Here is a 20,501-nt window from a genome sequence, read left to right as displayed (position 1 = left end):
CCAATACTTGCTATTACCTGTCTTGTTGATAATAGCTAATCTAACAGATGTGAGGTGGTATCTCATTGTAGTTTTGATTTGCATTTCTCTAATAGCTAGTGAAGATGAGCATCTTTTCATATATCTATTGGCCATTTGTATTTCTTCCTGGGAGAATTGTCTATTCCTGTCCTCTTCCCATTTTTTTTTATTGGATTGTTTGCTTGTTTATTGTTGAGTTCTGTGAGTTCCTTGTATATTTTGGATATTAAGCCCTTATCTGAGCTGTTGTTTGAAAACATCATCTCCTATTTAGTTGGCTGTCTGTTTGTTTTGTTGTCAGTTTCTTTTGTTGTGCAAAACCTTCTTAGTCTGATGCAGTCCCATTCATTAATCTTTGCCTTCACTTCCCTTGCTTTTGGAGTCAAATTCATAAAATGCTCTTTATGGCCAATGTCCATGAATTTAGTACCTATATTTTATTCTATGTAATTTATTGTTGCAGGTCTAATATTTAGGTCTTTGATCTATTTTGAATTAACTTTGGTACAAAGGGACAAACTGTAGTCGAGTTTCATTCTTTTGCACGTGGCTCTCCAGTTTTCTCAGCACCATTATTTGAAGAGACTTTTTTTTCTCCATTGTGTGTTTTTGGCTCCTTTATCAAAGGTGATTTGACCATATATATGTAGTTTTATTTCTGGGCTCCCTGTTCTGGTACATTGATTTGAGTGTCTATTTTTCTGACAGTACCATGCTGTTTTGATTATCGTGGCTCTATAATATAATTTGAAGTCAGGTATTGTAATGCCCCCAGCTTCATTCTTTTTTTTTTAGGATTTCTTTAGCTATTCCAGGTTTTTTATACTTCCATATAAACCTGATGACTTTCTGTCTCATTTCTTTAAAAAATGACATTGAAATTTTGATGGGAATTGCATTAAATTTGTATATAGCTTTGGGTAATATGGTCATTTTGACTATATTTATTTTTCCTATCCAAGAACAAGGAATATTTTTCCTTTTCATTGTATCTTTTCCAATTTCCCTTAACAATGCTTTGTAATTTTCATTATATAGGTCCTTTATATTCTTTGTTATGTTTATTCCTAGGTATTTTTTGTTGTTGCAACTGTAAAAGGAATTATTTTTTTGAGTTTATTTTCTAATGTTTCGTTGTTGGCATATAGGAAGGTAATAGACTTCTGTATATTAATTTTCTATCCTACGACCTTACTGTATTGGTTTATTGTTTCTATTACTCTTGTTGTGGAGTCTTTGGGGTTTTCGATGTACAAAATCATATCATCTGCAAAAAGTGAAACTTTATTTCTTCTTTCCCAATATGAGTGCCTTTTATTTCTTTCTATTGTCTGATTGCTCTGGCTGGAACTTCCAGCACTACGTTGAATAAGAGTTGAGAGAGTGGGAAGCCTTGTCTTGTTCCTGATTTTAAAGGAAAAGTCTTCAGTTTTTTGTTATTTAATATGATGTTAGCTGATGGTTTGTCATAAATGGCCTTTATTGTGTTGAGATATTTTCCTTCTATACCCATTTTATTAAGTGTTTTAAACATAAAATGATGTTGTATTTTATCAAATGCCTTTTCTGCATCAATTGATAAGATCATATGGTTTTTGTTCTTTGCTTTGTTGATATGGTATATTACATTAACTCTTTTATGTATGTTGAACCATCCTTGTGATTCCGAGATCCCACTTGATCATGATGAATTATTTTTTTTAATTCATTTTAGAGAGGAGAGAGACAGAGAGGGAGAGAGAGGGGAGAGAGAGAGAGAAGGTGGGGAGGAGCTGGAAAAATCAACTCCCATATGTGCCTTGATCAGGCAAGCCCAGGGTTTTGAACCGGCAACCTCAGCATTTCCAGGTCGACGCTTTATCCACTGCGCCACCACAGGTCAGGCAATGAATTATTTTTTTAATGTGTTGCTATATTCTATTTGCTAGTATTTTGTTTAGGATTTTACCATCTGTATTCATTAGAGATATTGGTCTGTAGTTTTCTTTTTTTGTGTTGTCCTTGCTAGGTTTTCGTATGAGGGTTATGTTGGCCTCATAAAATGTTTGGAAGTATTGCTTCTTCTACAATTTTTTGGAATACTTTGAGTAAAACAGGAACCAAGTCTTCTTTCAATGCTTGATAGAATTCACTAATATAGCCATCTAGCCCTGGACTTTTATTTTTTAGAAGATTTTTAATAGTTGTTTCTATTTCCTCCCTGCTTATGGGTATATGTAAGCTTTCTACTTCTTCATGACTCAGTCTAGGAAGATTGTATTGTTCTAGAAATTTATCCATTTCTTCTGGATTGTTAAATTTGGTGGCATACAGTTTTCTATAGTATTCTATGTAATTCTTTGTATATCTATGATATCTGTAGTGATTTCTCCTCTTTTATTTTGGATTTTGTTTATATGAGTCCTTTCTCTTTTTCCTTAATGAGTCTTACCAAGGGTTTGTCAATTTTATTGATCTTTTCAAATAACCAGCTCCTTGTTTTATTGATTTTTTCTATAGTTTTTCTATTCTCTATTTCACTTATTTCTGCTCTGATTTTTATTATTTCCTTTCTTCTGCTGGTTTTGGGTTGCCTTTGTTCTTTTTCTAGCTCCTTTAGATGTGGTGTTAAGTTGTTTACTTGGGCTATCTCTTTGTTTGTTCATATAAGCCTGTAGTGATATGAACTTTCCTCTTATTACTGCTTTTGCTGCATCCCAGAGATTCTCATATATTGTATTGCCATTTTTTGTTTGTATGTATCTTTTGATCTCTGCTTTTATTTCTTCTTTAACCCACTCATTTTTTAGAACTATGTTCTTTAATTTCCACATTTTTGTGAGTTTGTTTACTTCTCTTTTGTAGTTGAATTCTAATTTCAAAGCTTTAAGCTCAGAAAATATGCTTGGCATAATTTCAATCTTCCTGAACTTGTTGATGTTAGTTTTGTGGCCCAACATATGGTCAATTCTTGAGAACGTTCCATGTACACTGGAGAAAAATGTATACTCTGGTGTTTTGGGATGAAATGTCCTATAGACGTCTCTCATATCAAATTGTTCTAGTGTTTTAATTACGGTTATATTTTTTTATTGATTTTCTGTTTGGATGAACAATCTAGAGTTGTCAGCAGTGTATTGAGGTCTCCAACTAAGATTGTATTTTTGTCAGTTTTTATTTTTAGCTCAGTTAGTAGATGTCTTATATACTTTGGTGCTCCTTGGTTTGGTGCATATATATTAAGAAGTGATATGTCTTTTTGATTCAATGTCCCCTTTATCATTATGAAATGACCATCTTTGTCTCTGACTACCTTTGTTGTCTTGTAGTCAGCATTGTTAGATATGAGTATGGCTACACCTGCTTTTCTTTGAATGTCATTTCCTTGGAGAATCGTTTTCCAACCTTTCACTTTGAATTTGTTTTTATCCTTGTAGCTAAGATGTGTTTCTTGAAGGCAGTATATGGTTGGATTTTCTTTTTTGATTCACTCTGCTACTCTGTGTCTTTTTATTGGTGGGTTCAATCCACTTACAGTTAATGTAATTATTGACACTTGAGGGTTTCCTATTGCCATTTTATATATTGCTTTCTGATAGCTCTGTATCTTGTTTGGTTCTTCTCTTTTGTTTTTCTCTCATTTGTTTTTGTTTGGTTGTATTCCATACTTCTTTCCTCTATTTCTTCTTTTTTTAAGCCATGTGTTTCTATAGTGGTTTTTTCAGGGGTGGTTACCATTAGGTAATAAAAAGAATATATATCATATTCCTTGTAGTACATTATCTTATGAGTGCTTCTGTACTCCATCCTCCTTTGCTACTGTTAATCTCGTCCTCTCCCCTTTTTCGTTTTTGCTGTCACAGATTAACCTTGTTTTTATTTTGATCTTGTTGAAACTTTTACTTGTAATTTTGTTTTTGTTTTTGTTCTTTGTGTCTGGTTGAATAACCCTCTTTAGTAGTTCCTGAAGTGGGGGTTTTCTGGTGATAAATTCCCTCATCTTTTCTCTATCTGTGAATCTTTTTATTTCTTCTTCATATTTGAAGGATAGCTTTGATTGATTTAGTATTCTTGGCTGGAAGTTCCTCTCTTTCAGTGCTTTTAATATTTGGGTTCACTGTCTTCTGGCTTGCAGAGATTCTGCTGAGAAATCTGATGATAGCCTAATGGGCCTTCCTTTATATGTTGTATTCTTCTTTTCCCTGGCTGCCTTGAGGATTTTTTCTTTGTCATTGGTTTGTGATCATTTCATTATGATGTGTCTTATAGTAGGTCTGTTTTGGTTAAGGTAACTCAGTGTTCTGTTTGCTTCTTAAATTCAAGGCTCTAATTCTTTCCACAGGCTTGGGAAGTTCTTGTCTATTATTTGTTTAAATATGTTCTCCATTCCATTTTCTCTCTCTTCTCCTGATATACCCACTATTCTTATGTTGCTCTTTCTGATAGAGTCAGACAATTCCTATAGGGCTTTCTCTTTTTTTTTTTTAAATTTGTGAATCTCCCTCCTCTTCTTTCTGTAGTGTCTCTAGTTGCCTGTCTTCTATGTCACTAATTCTTTCCTCTATCTGGCCTATTCTATTAGCTAAGCTTGTTACCTTGTTTTCAATTCATGTATTGAATTTTTCATCTGTTTGGTTCCTTTTTATAGTTTCAATTTCCTTGGTGATGTATTCCTTTTGTTCATTGAATTGTTTTTTGAGCTCTCTAAATTGCCTTTCCATGCTTTCTTGTATTTCCCTGAGTATTTTTAGGACTTCAATTTTTAATTCTCTGTCATTTAACTCCAAGGTTTCCAAGCAACTGAAATTATTTTCTAGTGATTTTTCATCATCTATCTTAGCTATATCTCTGTCTTTTGTATCCATGATATTTTATTTCTTTTCCTTAATGGCATTTGTGAGTGGTATGGTTAATATCACTAGTAAGAGATATTAAAACAAATAAAATAAAAATTTAAAAGACACAGTAAAAAAAATTAAAATTCTATTATAATAAGTGGAACAATAACTACAGAGAACAAGGAGCCAGAACTGAGGGAAAATGAGAAAGAGATAACAAATGAAGTAAAAAACATGCAAAATGCCACAAAGAAAAATATGAATCCAAAATAAAATAACTTGTTAATAAATGTAGATCAAATGAGAGAAAAAGAAAAAGAAAAAAAAGTTAAGGTTTTTGAAATGTAACACTCACAAAAAAAACAAGAATGAAAAATGTAACAACTATGGATAATTAAGTTCAAAAGAAAAAGGAAAGAATGAAATAGAAAGAAGATAAAATGAACAAAGTGGGAAAGGAAGAAATAATAATAATGTTATAAGAAATGTAATTTTTTCCTGGTTATCAGAGGTAGCTTCTTCTTTTCTTTTTGGCAGGTGGTGCTGTACTACAGGTTTTGCCCCTGTGGGGCACTTGAGCAGAGATTTGCTGATGTGTTGCTATGGCAATGACATAGGCTGGGCCTCAGTCCCATTGGTAGGTGGGGCTTGTTAGGGCTTGGTGGCTCTGACAATGGGAGACTCAGTTGGTTTTCCAGGTGCCTCTCCCCATGTCTCTCCCTCCTGAACTAGCAGCCTGGGGACTTAGCTGTGAGGTTGCCCCAGCCACTGCTTGCAGAGCAAGAGGCTCTATGAGCAGCCAGGTCATTCCTCCAGTACCACTCAAAGCACAGTTCTGAGTAATGCTGTGCCAACCAGAGCTACCAGCTAGAGTAGGCTGGGCTGGGAGCTGATTGCAGAACTGGTGCCCTTTTAAGGGCCCCCAGGCATGTCTAGTATGCTTCAGCACTCCACGGGTCTAATCTCCACAGGCTTCTCCCTTATTCCCTGTTTAGTAGGCTGCAGCAAGCCACATGCAGGCCCAGCCCCCACAACTTCAGCAGTGCACATGTAGGTCTGCTCCCGCCCACTTAGGTGCACAGGCCAGTGATCTCAGTCAGAGCCAGGAATGCAGTTTTGCAGAGGCACCCTGCCTAGACAGGTCCAGGCCTAGGGATCCTGGCCCTTGTGTACTTCCCGTGCTGTTGTTCGGGGAACCGGGACTACACAAAACACTGGCTACAGCCTACGTAGATATCCACTGCTGATAATCTTGGTCTAAGCCCCCCCACTAGTATGAGTGCCCGTACCAGAGGCATCAGGTGGAGCCACTCGCACACCGCTTACGATCACAGACCTGGGAGCACACAAAGCTGCTCTGGCGCAAGCCTCCACGGGCACTGGCAACTTCTGTTTGAGCCTGCTGCCCATACTCGCCCCATGTCTGCCATCTCAGGCCGAGCCAGTGCGCTCTCTCTTCTGCTTGATCATCCACCCTATCCCAGCCTCTTCCCTCTGCCCCAAATATTCTGTTTCTCTCGGTTCCAGACAAAAGTGGCCTTCCTCAGATCAGTGAGGAAAGTGAAATACTCCGTTCTCCGTCTTATTTCCTTCAGAGTGGATTATATATTCAGCCACCTTTTTACCCAATCATACCTTTGTATGGTGTGATCTTTCAGGTGCTCCTGAGATTTTTTCTATCTTTAGTTGTTGAATTTGTTGAAATTTCAAGAGGAGATATTGGGAGCACCCCTCACAGCGCCATTTCTCTGACATCACTCCCTCTCTCCACTTTTTAGATGCGTTCAGTCCAGGGTTCAGTCTTTATTCTTTTCCCTTCCATCTAGATTTTTTCTTTAGTGATTCATTATACCTTGGTAGTTTAAATTACCCCTTTAGCCTCATCACTCTCCACATGTTCCTCCCACTTTACCACCCACACTAAAATATTGGCAAACCTGTAGCCTTTGCACAGCTAACTCCCTCAGCTTAATGTTCTTCCCATTCCCTTAATCCCTTAGATAACACCTACTCATCCTTTAGTTCTTAGGGAAATGGCTCTCCTCCAGCCTTTGACTTCATAAGAAGTCTCCTGTGTGTTTCTATAACAGCCCCATGCTTACCCTGATTATAGCATTTACCACTGTATATGGTAATGGCACCTCCTTGACCAGAATGTGAGCTCTTTAAGAGCAGAGACCATATTTTGTATACTATTATATGCATAGATCTTAGCATATGCCTGGAATATAGAAGACATACATAATTACTGAGTAAGTAAATCCAGCCACCTTCAAGGTGAAGCAATTTGTAAATGGTTAAGGACTGACTGATATAATTTATGACTATAACAATGATCATTACACAGGTGTATGATATAAAGAGAGTATACCATTTATTACACAAATATTTATTAAGCATCAACTATGTGCCAGTCACTCTGCCAGGCATTGAGAAATACAGCACTGAATCAACAGATGCTACCCCTATTCTCAGGTTAATAGTCTCTTGGCAAAAAAACTTTCAACAAAAGCCTTGGATCAGGATTTGTAGTGGTTCAGTTTGCTTTGCTAGCTGCAAAGGCATGCAGGGTTGTCACATCAACCATACTCGATACAGAGTTGGAAGGCAGCATGCACCACACCCCAACCTTCCAGTTAGATGCCTAAGATCAATGACTTCATTCTCAGTCCACATTTTGTGCTTCTTTTACTTCCACCCAGACTTGTATCTATACATCTGGTCAACTTTATGCTTTCTTCCCAGACCATAGGGGATAGGTTTCTTTCCAGGGCTTGCTCAATGTCTGCTACATAATAAATCATACTTCAAAACAAACCCCAAAAGCCATCATGGAATGATTTTCAATATCCATGTAGTAATGATCAAAACTGAGAAGTCCAAAAGATCCAATTCCTTTGACTCAACTTTTATTCCCCTAATAAACTGTCAGTTCTCTATTTTTAAATCTGCTATTAGACATTTACAGATTTTTAAATTAATCCTCTGGAAGCAATCTCAAATGCCAAATATTCTATCTTTGACTCCTTATATTATTTCCTCCCACTTTCATGCTTTTTACATAGATTAGAAAACATTTACTAGTCTATAAACATATGTGGAAATTACAGCTTTATTTAGCACAGAGGCCCTAGTCCCCCTTCCAATTTCATATGATTATGCTTGCCAGAAATACTCATATATGTTCATTTGTATCACTATCATTTTGATTAATAAACTTGCAAAATGAGAAGCTATAAAATTCAAAGTATTCACTTTAACAGTTTTCTCTTCAGAATCCTGATAAACATCTTTGAATTATGTAACCTTTTTAATAGGTACCAGAATCCAAGTATGATGAGGAGTAGTTACCTCACATGATATTGGAAAGCTGTCTTAATGCAGTTTCTTCAGAGTTCCAAACTGATAAATGTTATCAGAATAATGATCTGAAGTATACTTTATTAGTAAAATAAGGTTTAAAAAGTTCCAGAGTAACTTTTAGCCATAATTGTTTTAATTTTTTATTACAGAGTAAATAATTCACAATTCTTTTGGCCTTCATCCAGGCCCACTAAGCTATAGTCTCTCTGGGGAAGACTTTAAACCACTCAAAGAAAACTGGTAAGTTCTCATTTGATAAAGTTATTCATAAAATTAACTTACATATGTAAATAAAATGTAAAGATTTTTTTAAAAAGCTACAATACATTAAAGAGAAGACCTCTGTTAGAGGAATCTCTATTCCAAATAAAGGAGAAGGGTAACATTTTTGTGCATCTCTTTAATATCTGATTTAATAAAATACAGGTACATTCTCATATCTACTTTTGAATTAAAACTATTGTGATATGTTTGTTTTGACTGAAGTGTATAAAGAAAATATAGCCCTACGCAAATATGTAATTAGAACTAGAAGAACTTCATGGGCCCCTAAAGGTTCTTAGGGACTCCTAGGGATTATAAAAAAACATTTGGAGATTTTCTGAATTACAGTAAAGAACATTCTATCAAATCATGTCAGGTCTCACTCTAAAAAGGGAATAGTTAGACTGAGCACTCACTCCCTCACTGTACTTTAGAATTCTAAGTGAAGGTTAGTTAAACTTAATTCCTATACTCAGTAACCTGAATGCCAAAGCATTAAAATTTTTTTAAAATTTATTTATCGATTTGAGAAAGCGATAGAAACACTGATCTGTTCTTGTATATACCCTGACCAGGGGTCAAACCTTTGCATATTGGAATGAAGCTCTAACCAACCGAGCTATCCAGCTAGGATGCCAAAGGATTTTATATATGGAATCTCACAAAGTTCTCTTAATCTAGTATTGAATTTTCTGTCTGAGTAGGCAGATGAAAACTCCTTGGCCACCTTAAAAGGACAGCAGCAGCATAGTTCAGCCCCACTGTACTTTTCTAAGTGTGTAAGATCTCAGGAAAGCTATTTGAACTGTTATCAAGAGAGAATCCAAGATGGCGGCAGAGTAGGTGAAGCTACACTCACCTCTTCCCAGGATCGAACTGGAATTACAACTAAAATATAGAGCAAGCAACATGAATAACCAATTGAAGACAAGCTGAAGAAATGTTTTATAAGCAAGGATTTCTAGAAGAAGCCACATCAAAGGGCAAAGACACAAAAAGAGTTGGCCCTGCTCCCAAGGGCAATGGCTGAGATTCCAGAGGGATATTTCAGTTGTAGAAAGGATGAGCGGTCCCTAACAAGCATGCAGTCTCACAATCAAGCCAGGTTTCCCAGTCCAGAGCACCAGAGCTGGTAAGAGGCTCCTATACAATATATGGCTGTGAAAATAAGCGAGGAGTCTGTCCACCAAGGAGGGACAGGAGTCTGCTAGAGACACAGGTATCCTTTTAAATGGCCAGTGTGCAAAATCTCATCACAGCCACTCACCCTGGGCTCGAGGGGAGGGAGAGTGGAGGGGGCTAGAATCTCAGGAGGAAAGACTGGAGTTTGTGTCTCCAGGACGAGAGCTGAAGGGATAGCTACCAAGATCTCTGTGCACACTCCCATACTGCAGATGCCATGTGGCATCAGCCTGGAAATAAGCAGTAGCCCCACCTTCTGAATTCCCTCCTGACATACACATACTCTGAGGAGCTTTCAAACTTCTGAGGAGTCAGCTGAATGGGCCAATGTATAGAGGTCTGGGTAGACTCAGGGGGTGTAAGTGACTGAATTATGTGGCTTTGCAGCAGGGATCATTCCCCTTCACTTTCCAGTCAATCTGACTGTGCCTTCCCCTCATGGGAGATCTGCTAGCCCCACTCTCTGGGCTCCTGATGGCTCCAACCTGCCAAGGTCTGAGTGGAATCTGGGACAGACTGAATTGTGTGGCTTTGGGATGAGGTGTGGGGCACTCCCCCACCTTTCCCCAAGCCTGATGGGTACCTCCCTTTCATGGGAGATCAGTTAGTCCTGCGCCTCAAATCCCAGTGGCCCCACCCTACTGAGATCCAGCTCCTAGCATAATTTGAAACAGACTGAGTTGTGTCACTTTAAGACAAGGAGTCATTTTCCCCTCACACACCGGACTGGTGTAGAGCTCTCCCTTCACATGGCCAAATCTTGGTCTGTTTGGGCCTGATAAACTCTGCTGGCCTCACCCTGATGACTCCCTAAGAATCCACGCCACCACAAAGGTGTGTATGCACCCTGCTGGTGGCAACTAAACATGGTATACCCTGGGCCATTTGCTGAGTGGCCTTAAACCCAGCACCAGCACCAAGTTTGAACCTTTATCAATCTGGTGAACACCACTTACCCCTACTGGTGATTCACTGAGAATCTATCTCAAGAACTCAAGTACTGCCAGAGGTGCTTCCAGTGACCGAGTCTAACAGGCAGTGAATAGGCGCAGCAGGCAGAGGCAAGTGGAGGTGGATCTCAGGGTGCCTTGGAACTTCTGCTGACCTGCTCCAGGCTCAGTGCTGGTAAAATCCAGCCTTGGTACAAAGTTTAATCCTTCCCTCACACACCCAGGCCCAGAAGAGGCAGCCACAAACTATGGATTGCTTTGTATCCAAACAGATGTTCCAGGGCCAGTCACAGGCAGTTATGACACTGGCCTGTGCCAAAGATCTTCCCAAGAGGCCCCAGACAAACATACCCAGTGCACAGCTTCAGACAACATCAGAGCAGGATGCAATAAGCTTCACAAGCAGCATATCCAAAGGGAGACCTCAACAGGCAACAGGCCCAGCTGAGACCAATTCGGCTTCATGCGGTCAGTACCTGCAAAGCAGTTCATACACTGTGATCGAAGTTAATCACAGTCAGCCAGACTGAGGAACAACCCCACACATAAATGGGCTAATATCAATCAAGACTCAATTACAACAGAAGCGCCCACATAACCCACATAGTGGATATTCCTGAAGCACCCAATTCAGGTGATCAATGGGACTGCACCACTAGGTCCCACAGGACACCTACTATATGAGGCCACCTTTCCAAGAATAAAAGTCATAGCAGATCTACCTAATAAATAGAAACAAACACATAAAGGCAGCCAAAATGGGAGACAAAGAAACATACCTCAAATAAAATAACAGGAGAAATCTCCAGAAAAAGAGCTAAATGAAATGGAGGCAAGCAATTTATTAGATATAAAGTTCAAAAAAATGGTTATTAATATGCTTAAGGAACCTAGTAAGAATTACAACAGCATGAAAAAAGACACAGGAATCATAAAAAGTCAGTGATGAAGAATACAATATCTAAAATAAAGAATACACTAGAAAAATAAGCAGTAGATTGGATGAAGCAAAGAATTAAATAATTGATTCGGAAGATAAGGTTGCAAAAAACACCCAATCAGAGTAGAAAAAAGATAAAAAGATTTTTAAAAATGAGGAAGTTTCAGGGACATTTGGAACAACATGAAGCATTACAATACCTGCATTGTAGCGGTACCAGTAGTACAAGAGAAAGAGCAAGGGGTAGAAAACCCATTTCAGTAAATAATGACTGAAAACTTCCCTAACCTGGTGAAAGAAAAAGGCACATAAGTTCAGGAAGTGAAGATAGTCCCCCCAAAAAGATGAACTGAAAGAGACCCACACAAAGATACATCATAATTAAAATGGCAAAGGTTAAAGACAAAAATAAAATCCTTAAAGCAGCAAGAAAAATCTAGTTAGTTACCTACAAGAGAGCTCCCATAAGACTGTCAGATGATTTCTCAATAGAAATATTTCATGCAAAAAGAGACTGGCATGAAATATTCAAAGTGATGAATAGCAAGGACCTACAACCAAGACAACTTTACACCAGTGATTTTCAACTGCCAGTCCACGAACCAGTGCTGGTCCACCAGAAATTTTCTGCCAGTCAGAGAAAGAGTTACATCAGGGAGGCTAACTCTTTCGTGGACCAGCACAAAATGTCTAGTGGACCAGCACCAGTCTACAGACCCGTGGTTGGAAACCACTGCTTTATATAACAAGTTTATCATTTAAAATTGAAGGAGAAATAAAGAGCTTACCAGACAAGAAAAAGCTAAAAGAGTTCATTATCACCAAACCAGTAATACAAGAAATGATAAAGAATATTCTAGAAGAAGAAGAAGAAGAAAGAAGAAGGAGGAGGAGGAGGAGGAGGAGGAGGAGGAGGAGGAGGAGGAGGAGGAGGAGGAGGAGGAGGAGAAGGAGAAGGAGAAGAAGAAGAAGAAGAAGAAGAAGAAGAAGAAGAAGAAGAAGAAGAAGAAGAAGAAGAAGAAGAAGAAGAAGGAGGAGGAGGAGGAGGAGGAGGAGGAGGAGGAGGAGGAGGAAGAGGAGGAGGAGGGGGAGGAGGAGGAGAAGGAGGAGAAGGAGGAGAAGGAGGAGGAGGAGGAGGAAGAATAAGAAGGAGGAGGAGGAGGAGAAGAAGAAGGAGGAGGAGAAGGAGGGAAAGAGGAGGAGGAGGAGGAGAAGAAGAAGAAGAAGAAGAGGAAGAGGAAGAAGAAAACATAGTTAAAAGAATAAAATGGCAATAAATACATATCTATCAATAATCATTTAAAACATAAATGGCTTAAATGCTTCAATCAAAAGAGGGTGGTTGAATGGATAAGAAAGCAAGACCAATATATATGCTGTCTATAAGAGACCGACCTCAGAACAAAAGATACACACAGACTAAAAAGTAAAGGGATAGAAAAAGATATTTCATGCAAATGGTATTGGAAAAAAAGAAAAGCAATACTTATATCTGACAAAAGAAACTTGAAAACAATGTCTGTAGTAAGAGACAAAGAAGGACACTATGTCATGATAAAGGGAACAATCCAACAAAAGCATATAACTCTTGTAAACATTTATGCACCCAACACAGGAGTACCTAAATATAAAAGGATATCTTTATGGACATAAAGGGAGAGATCAACAGTAATACAGTCACAGTATGCGATTTCAACATCTCACAGACCTCAATGGATATAGATCTTCCAGACAGAAAATCAACAAGGAAACAGCAGCCTGAAATGACACATTAGATCAGATGAATCTAAATGATATCTTCAGAACATTTCACCTTAAAGCAGAGAATATACATTCTCTTCAAGTGCAAATAAAACATTTTCTAGGATAGATTACATATTAGGACACAAAACAAGTCTCAAATTTAAAAAGACAAATTATATCAAGTATCTTCTCTGACTGTAATGTTATGAAACTAAGAGTTAATCACAAGGAAAAAAACTGTAAATCACATAAAGATATGAAGGTTAAATAACATGTTACTAAACAATGAAAGGGTTAACAATGAGATCAAGGAAGGAATCAAAAGATACCTTGAAACAAATTTAAAGAAGAACACAACAACCCTAAATCTGTGGTACAAAGCGAAAGCAGTTCTAAGAAATTCATAGCATCACTGGCTTTCCTCAAGAAAGAAGAAAAATTCAAGTAAACAATCTAACTTGACACTTAAAGGAACTAGAAAAAAAATCCCAAAGTAGTAGAAGAAAGGAAACAATAAAGAGGAGAAATAAACAAAATAGAGTCTAAAAAAACAATACAAAAGATCAATTAAACCAAGAGCTGGTTCTTTGAAAAGATAAACAAGATTAACAAACTTTTTTAAAAAATATTTTATTTATTGGTTTTATAGAGATGGGGTGGAAAGAGAAGTAGTTGCTTCACTCTGCCTGTTCAATGGTTGCTTGTTGTATGTGCCTTGACCAGACAAGTCCAGGTTTTCAAACCTGTGACCTCAGCGTTCCAGGTCAGTGCTCTATCCACTGTGCCACCCCAGGCCAGGCAAGAATGACAAACTTTTCACCAGACTTATTAAAAAAAAAAAGAGACAAGACCCAAATAAATAAATAAAATTAGAAATCAAAGAGAAAATGTAACTGACACCAAGGAAATACAAAGGATTGTTAAGAAAATATTACAAACAGATATATGCCAACAAATTGGACAACCTGGATAAAATGGATAAATTTCATCTTCCAAACTGAATCAGGAAGAATCAGAAAATCTAAATAGACAGATTACAACTAATGAAATTAAAGCAGTAATAATAATAATAATAATAATAATAATAATAAAAACTCTCAACAAACGAAAGTCCTGGACAGATGGCTTCACAGGTGAATTTTAAGAAACATTCAAAGAACTAACACCTATCCTTCTCAAACTGTTCCAAAAAATTCAAGAGAAGGGAAAATTCCAAGCTCATTATACAAGGCCAGCATTATCCTAAGTCCAAAACCAAATAAAGGCACTACAAAAAGCCTGGCCTGAGCCTGACCTGTGGTGGTGCAGTGGATAAAGCGTCGACCTGGAAATGCTAAAGTTGTCGGTTCAAAACCCTGGGCTTGCCTGGTCAAGGCACATATGGAGTTGATGCTTCCTGCTCCCCCCCTTCTCTCTCTTTTCTCTCTCTCTCTCTCTCTCTCTCCTTTCTAAAATTAATAAATAAAATAAAAACAAAAATTAAAAAAAAACTCTTTAAAAAAAACTGAAAAAAAAAGCCTGGCCTGAGATGGTGCAGTGGATAGTGTCGACCTGGAATGCTGAGGTCACCCGTTTGAAACATTGAGCTTACCCAGTGAAGGTACATACAAGAAGCAATCAATAAATCAGAAAAGTGAAGCAACTATGATCTCTTTCTCTTTCTCAAATAAAAAAATAAAATCTTAAAGAAAAAAAGACACTACAAAGAAAGAAAATTATAGTCTAATATCCCTGATGAACATAGATGCTAAAATCCTTAACAAAATATTAGCTAACTGGATCCAGCAATACATTAAATAATTCATACACCATGATCAAGTGGGATTTATTCCAGGGAATGCAAGGTTGGTACAATATCTACAAATTAGTAAATGTGATATACCACATAAACAAAATGAAAGATAAAATTCACACAATCATATTAATAGATGCTGAAAAAGCATTTGATAAAATCCAGCACCTATTTATGATTAAAAAAAAAAACCTCTCAGCAAAGTGGGAATAGAGGGAACACATCTCAAGATAATAAAAGGCCATATATGACAAATACACAGCCAACATCATACTCTATAGGCAAAAACTGTAAGCATTTTTTATTTTTAGTGAGAAAGAGAGAGAGAGGGATAGACAGGGACAGACACGAAAGGAGAGAGATGAGAGGCATCAACTCATTGTTGTGGCACCTTTTATTTGTTCATTTATTGCTTTCTCATATATGCTTTGACCGGGGAGCTCCAGTTGAGCCAGTGGCCTCTTATTCAAATCAGCAACCTTTGGGCTCAAGCCAGTGACCATGGGGTCATGTCTGTGATCCCACACTAAGCTGGATGACCTCACACTCAAGCTGGTGACCTTGGGGTTTTGAACCTGGGTCCTCAGCATACCAGGTTGACGTTCTATCCAGAGCCACTGCTTGGTTCAGCTATAAGCATTTCTTCTAAAAGTGGGAACAAAACAGGAATATCTGCTTTCACCACTCTTATTCATGATCATAGTACTGGAAGTCCTAGCCACAGCAATCAGACAAGGAAGAATAAAAGGCATCCATATTAGAAAGAAAGAAGTAAAATTGTCACTATTTGCAGGTGACATGATAATGTATAAAAAGAACTATAAATATTCCACCAAAAAACTACTAGAATTAATAAATTCAGTAAAGTAGCAGGATACAAATCAGTTGCAAACATATATACAAATAAAGAACTACCAAGGCCTGACCTGTGGCGGCACAGTGGATAAAGCATCGACCTGGAACACTGAGGTCACCAGTTCAAAACCCTGGTCAAGGCACATATGGGAGTTGATGCTTCCTGCTCCTCCCCCCTTCTCACTCTCTCTCTCTCTCTCACTCTCTCTCCTCTCTGAAATGAATAAAAAAAAAATAATAAAAAAAAAAAAACTACCAGAAACGCCGGTTCGAAACCCTGGGCTTGCCTGGTCAAGGCACATATGGGAGTTGATGCTTCCTGCTCCTCCCCCCTGTCTCTCTCTCCTCTCTCTCTCTCTCTGTGTCTCTCTCTCTCCTCTCTAAAAATGAATTAAAAAAAAAAAAAAGAACTACCAGAAAGGAAGACTAAGAAAACAATCCCATTTTCCAATTGCATAAAAAAAAAAAACTAGAAATAAATTTAACCAAAGATATATCACCTGACCAGGCAGTGGAAGAATGGATAGAGCACCGGACTGGGATGCGGAGAACCCAGGTTCGAGACCCCCAAGGTCACCAGCTTGAGCATGGACTCATCTGGTTTGAGCAAAGCTCACCAGCTTGACCCAAGATCCCTGCTTGAGCAAGGGGTTATTCAGTCTGCTGTAGCCCCACGGTCAAGGCACATATGAGAAAGCAATCAATGAACAACTAAGGTGTTGCAACGAAAAACTAATGATTGATGCTTCTCATCTCTCTCCATTCCTGTCTGTCTGTCCCTATCTATCCCTCTCTCTGACTCTCTCACTGTCTCTGTAAAAAAAAAAAAAAAATTAACCAAAGATATAAAAAACATACTCAGAAAATTATAAGACACTGAAGAAAGAAAATGAAGAAGATAAAAATAAATGGAAGCATATAATGTGCTCATGGATTTCTATCTATTAACATCATACAAGTGTCCATACTATCCAAAGCAATTTATAAAGTAAATGCAATTTCTATCAAAATATCAATGGTGTATTTCAAAGAACTAGAACAAATATTCCAAAACATATATGGAACCACTATAGACCCTGAATAGCCACAGCAATATTGAGAAAAAAGAACAAAGAGGAATCACGCTACCTAATATCAAACTATACAACAAGGCCATAGTAATTAAAACAGCATGGTACTGGCATAAAAACAGACACATAGATCAAAGGAACAGAACAGAAATCCCAGAAATGAACCAATGTCTTTATGGTCAATTAATACTTAACTGGTGAGGCAAAAACATACAATGAGGTAAAGACAGTCTATTCAATAAATGGTGTTGGGATAATTGGACAGATATATGTAAAAAATGAAACTAGACCACCTTTTTACATCACAAACGAGAACAAACTCAAAATGTAAAATGTATTAAAGACTTAAATGTTAGACTCAAAACCATAAAAATCCTAGAAGAAAACATAGGCAGTAAAATCTCGGACATTTCTTGAAGCAATATTTTTTCTGATATAACTTCATAGGCAAGGGATATAAAAAAAATAAACAAATGAGATACATCAGATTAAAAAGTTTTTGCACGGCAAAAGAAACGACCAACAAAATGAAAAGACAACCCACTGAATTGAAGAACATGTGTCAATGATACATCCCATAAGGGGTTAATACCCCACATTATATATTATACATGACTAATACAACTCAACACCAAAATAACCAAACAATCCAATTAAAGAATGGGCAAAGGACCTGAATAAATATTTTTCCAAAGAGGACACACAGATGGCCAATAGACACATGAAAAGGTGCTCAACTTCACTAACCATCAGAAAAATGCTCATTAAAACCACGATGAGATAATCACCTCTCACTTGTCAGAATGGTTATCATCAATAGATCAGCAAACAAGTGCTGACAAGGCTGTAGAGAAAAGGGAACCCTCCTGCACTGCTGGTGGGAATGCAGACTCATACAGCCACTGAGGGAAGCAGTATGGAGTTACCTCAGAACATTAAAAATTGAACTGCCCTTTGACCCATCACTTCCACTTCTGGGCATATATCCATGTCACCTGAAATACTAATTTGAAAGAATGTATGCACCTCTATGTTCATCACAGCATTATTTACAATAGACAAGATCTGGAAACAGCCCAGTGTCCATCAGTAGATAAATGGATAAAAAAAAAAGCTGTGGGGCCCTGGCCGGTTGGCTTAGCGGTAGAGCGTGTGAGGGACCCAGGTTCGATTCCCGGCCAGGGCATACAGGAGAAGCACCCATTTGCTTCTCCACCCCCCCCCCTCCTTCCTCTCTGTCTCTCTCTTCCCCTCCTGCAGCCAAGGCTCCATTGGAGCAAAGATGGCCCAGGCGCTGGGGATGGCTCCTTGGCCTCTGCCCCAGGCACTAGAGTGGCTCTGGTCGCAGCAGAGCGATGCCCCGGAGGGGCAGAGCATCGCCCCCTGGTGGGCAGAGCTTCGCCCCTGGTGGGTGTGCCGGGTGGATCCCGGTCGGGTGCATGCGGGAGTCTGTCTGTCTCTCCCCATTTCCAGCTTCAGAAAAATACAAAAAAAAAAAAAAGCTGTGGTACATTTATACAATGGAATATTACCCGTTAAAAAAAGATGAAAATCTTACCTTTTGCTATAGCATGGATGGGCATGGAGAGTATTAAGCTAAGTGAAATAAGCGAGCCAGAGAAAAACAAATATCATATCATTTTACTTATTGTGAAAGCTAATAAAAAAAATAAACTAACAAAAAATAGAGTCATAGATACAGAGAACAGACTGAACACCTGTCATGGGGGCGGGGACTTATGGGCCTGGGTGAAAATGGTGAAGGGATTAAGCAAAGAAAAAATAAACTTCACAGGCATAGACAACTGTATGGTGATTACCAGAGAGAAAGGGGGAGAAGAGAAGGTATACAATGGAAAAGGGGGGATAAATGGTGATGGAGATGTGACTTCAGGTAATGAACACACAACACAATATATAAACGATGCATTATAGAATTGTTAACCCGAAACCCATATAATTTTAATAATCAATGTCACCCCTATAAATTCAATAAATATAAAAAATTTAATAAAAGAATAAGAGAGCCTGACCTGTGGTGGCGCAGTGGATAAAGCGTCGACCTGGAAATGCTGAGGTCGCCGGTTCCAAACCCTGGGCTTGCCTGGTCAAGGCACATATGGGAGTTGATGCTTCCAGCTCCTCCCCCCTTCTCTCTCTCTGTCTCTCCTCCCTCTCTCTCTCTCTCTCTCTCTCTTTCTGTCTCTCCCTCTCCTCTCTAAAATGAATAAATAAAAATAAATAAATAAATAAATAAATAAAATAAACACTGGATTCCTAATTTTAAAAGAATAAGAGAGAAAACACTGACAAAGAAAAAGGTGAACTTGTGGCTCATCAACAAGAGTTTGGTCACTGGCCACGGGTCCCAGCCAGCAAAGCAATCCTTGCTGCACCTCTGGCTAAGACTTCATCAAACATACCTTGGAAACCACGATGTTCATGTTTCACAAATGTGAAACTTGCTGGGGATAAAGGCTACTCAACAAAGGAGGACCTGAGAGTACTCATGGAAAAGGAGTTCCCTGGACTTTCGGAAAATCTAGCCGTGGACTAAATAATGAAGGATCTGGACCAGTGCCGAGCATGCAGAGTGGGCCTCCAGGGCTTTGTTTTTCGCTAAGCGCTGGGCTCACCATCATGTGCAATGACTGTGTGTAGCACACGTGAAGCAGAAGGGAAGGAAGAGGCAGCACTGATTAGAGTTCTCCGCATGGGTAGCTTAAGGAATCTGCCTCACAGCTTCCCCTGTAAGGATTTCACCAGCAGTTTGGAACCCTTAGAAAAGGTACAAATAGGCCCTGGCCGGTTGGCTCAGCGGTAGAGCGTCGGCCTAGCGTGCGGAGGACCCGGGTTCGATTCCCGGCCAGGGCACACAGGAGAAGCGCCCATTTGCTTCTCCACCCCTCCGCCGCGCCTTCCTCTCTGTCTCTCTCTTCCCCTCCCGCAGCCGAGGCTCCACTGGAGTAAAAATGGCCCGGGTGCTGGGGATGGCTCTGTGGCCTCTGCCCCAGGCGCTAGAGTGGCTCTGGTCGCAACATGGCGGCGCCCAGGATGGGCAGAGCATCGCCCCCTGGTGGGCAGAGCATCGCCCCATGGTGGGCGTGCCGGGTGGATCCCGGTCGGGCGCATGCGGGAGTCTGTCTGACTGTCTCTCCCTGTTTCCAGCTTCAGAAAAATGCAAAAAAAAAAACAAAAAAAAAAAAAAAAAAGAAAAGGTACAAATAAAGATCCATCCCATTCGACAAGAGAAAGAAAAGCCAATTAAAGCCAGATAAGCTTTTTGATTTTTATATTTCTTTTGTTTGTTTGTTTGTTTGTTTTTTGCATTTTTGTGAAGCTGGAAACAGGGAGAGACAGTCTAGACAGACTCCCGCATGCGCCCGACCGGGATCCACCCAGCACGCCCACCATGGGGCGATGCTCTGCCCATCCTGGGCGTCGCCATGTTGCGACCAGAGCCACTCTAGCGCCTGGGGCAGAGGCCACAGAGCCATCCCCAGC

General features: G+C 39.0%; 1 protein-coding gene and 1 pseudogene across 5 annotated transcripts in view; one reads left to right on the top strand and one right to left on the bottom strand.

The window, feature by feature from the left end:
* The window catches only part of NEXN (nexilin F-actin binding protein), a 60,884-nt gene that overhangs the window by 35,505 nt on the left and 4,878 nt on the right, over nucleotides 1–20,501 (bottom strand). The gene's annotated exons all lie outside the window — the stretch shown is intronic.
* LOC136398340 (protein S100-A10 pseudogene) lies at nucleotides 10,897–19,696 on the top strand (annotated as a pseudogene).

This window comes from Saccopteryx leptura, chromosome 3 (assembly GCF_036850995.1).
Source record: "Saccopteryx leptura isolate mSacLep1 chromosome 3, mSacLep1_pri_phased_curated, whole genome shotgun sequence".
NCBI lineage: Eukaryota > Metazoa > Chordata > Mammalia > Chiroptera > Emballonuridae > Saccopteryx > Saccopteryx leptura.
Note: the sequence above shows the minus strand (reverse complement) of the source record. Positions and strands in the feature narration are given on the sequence as shown.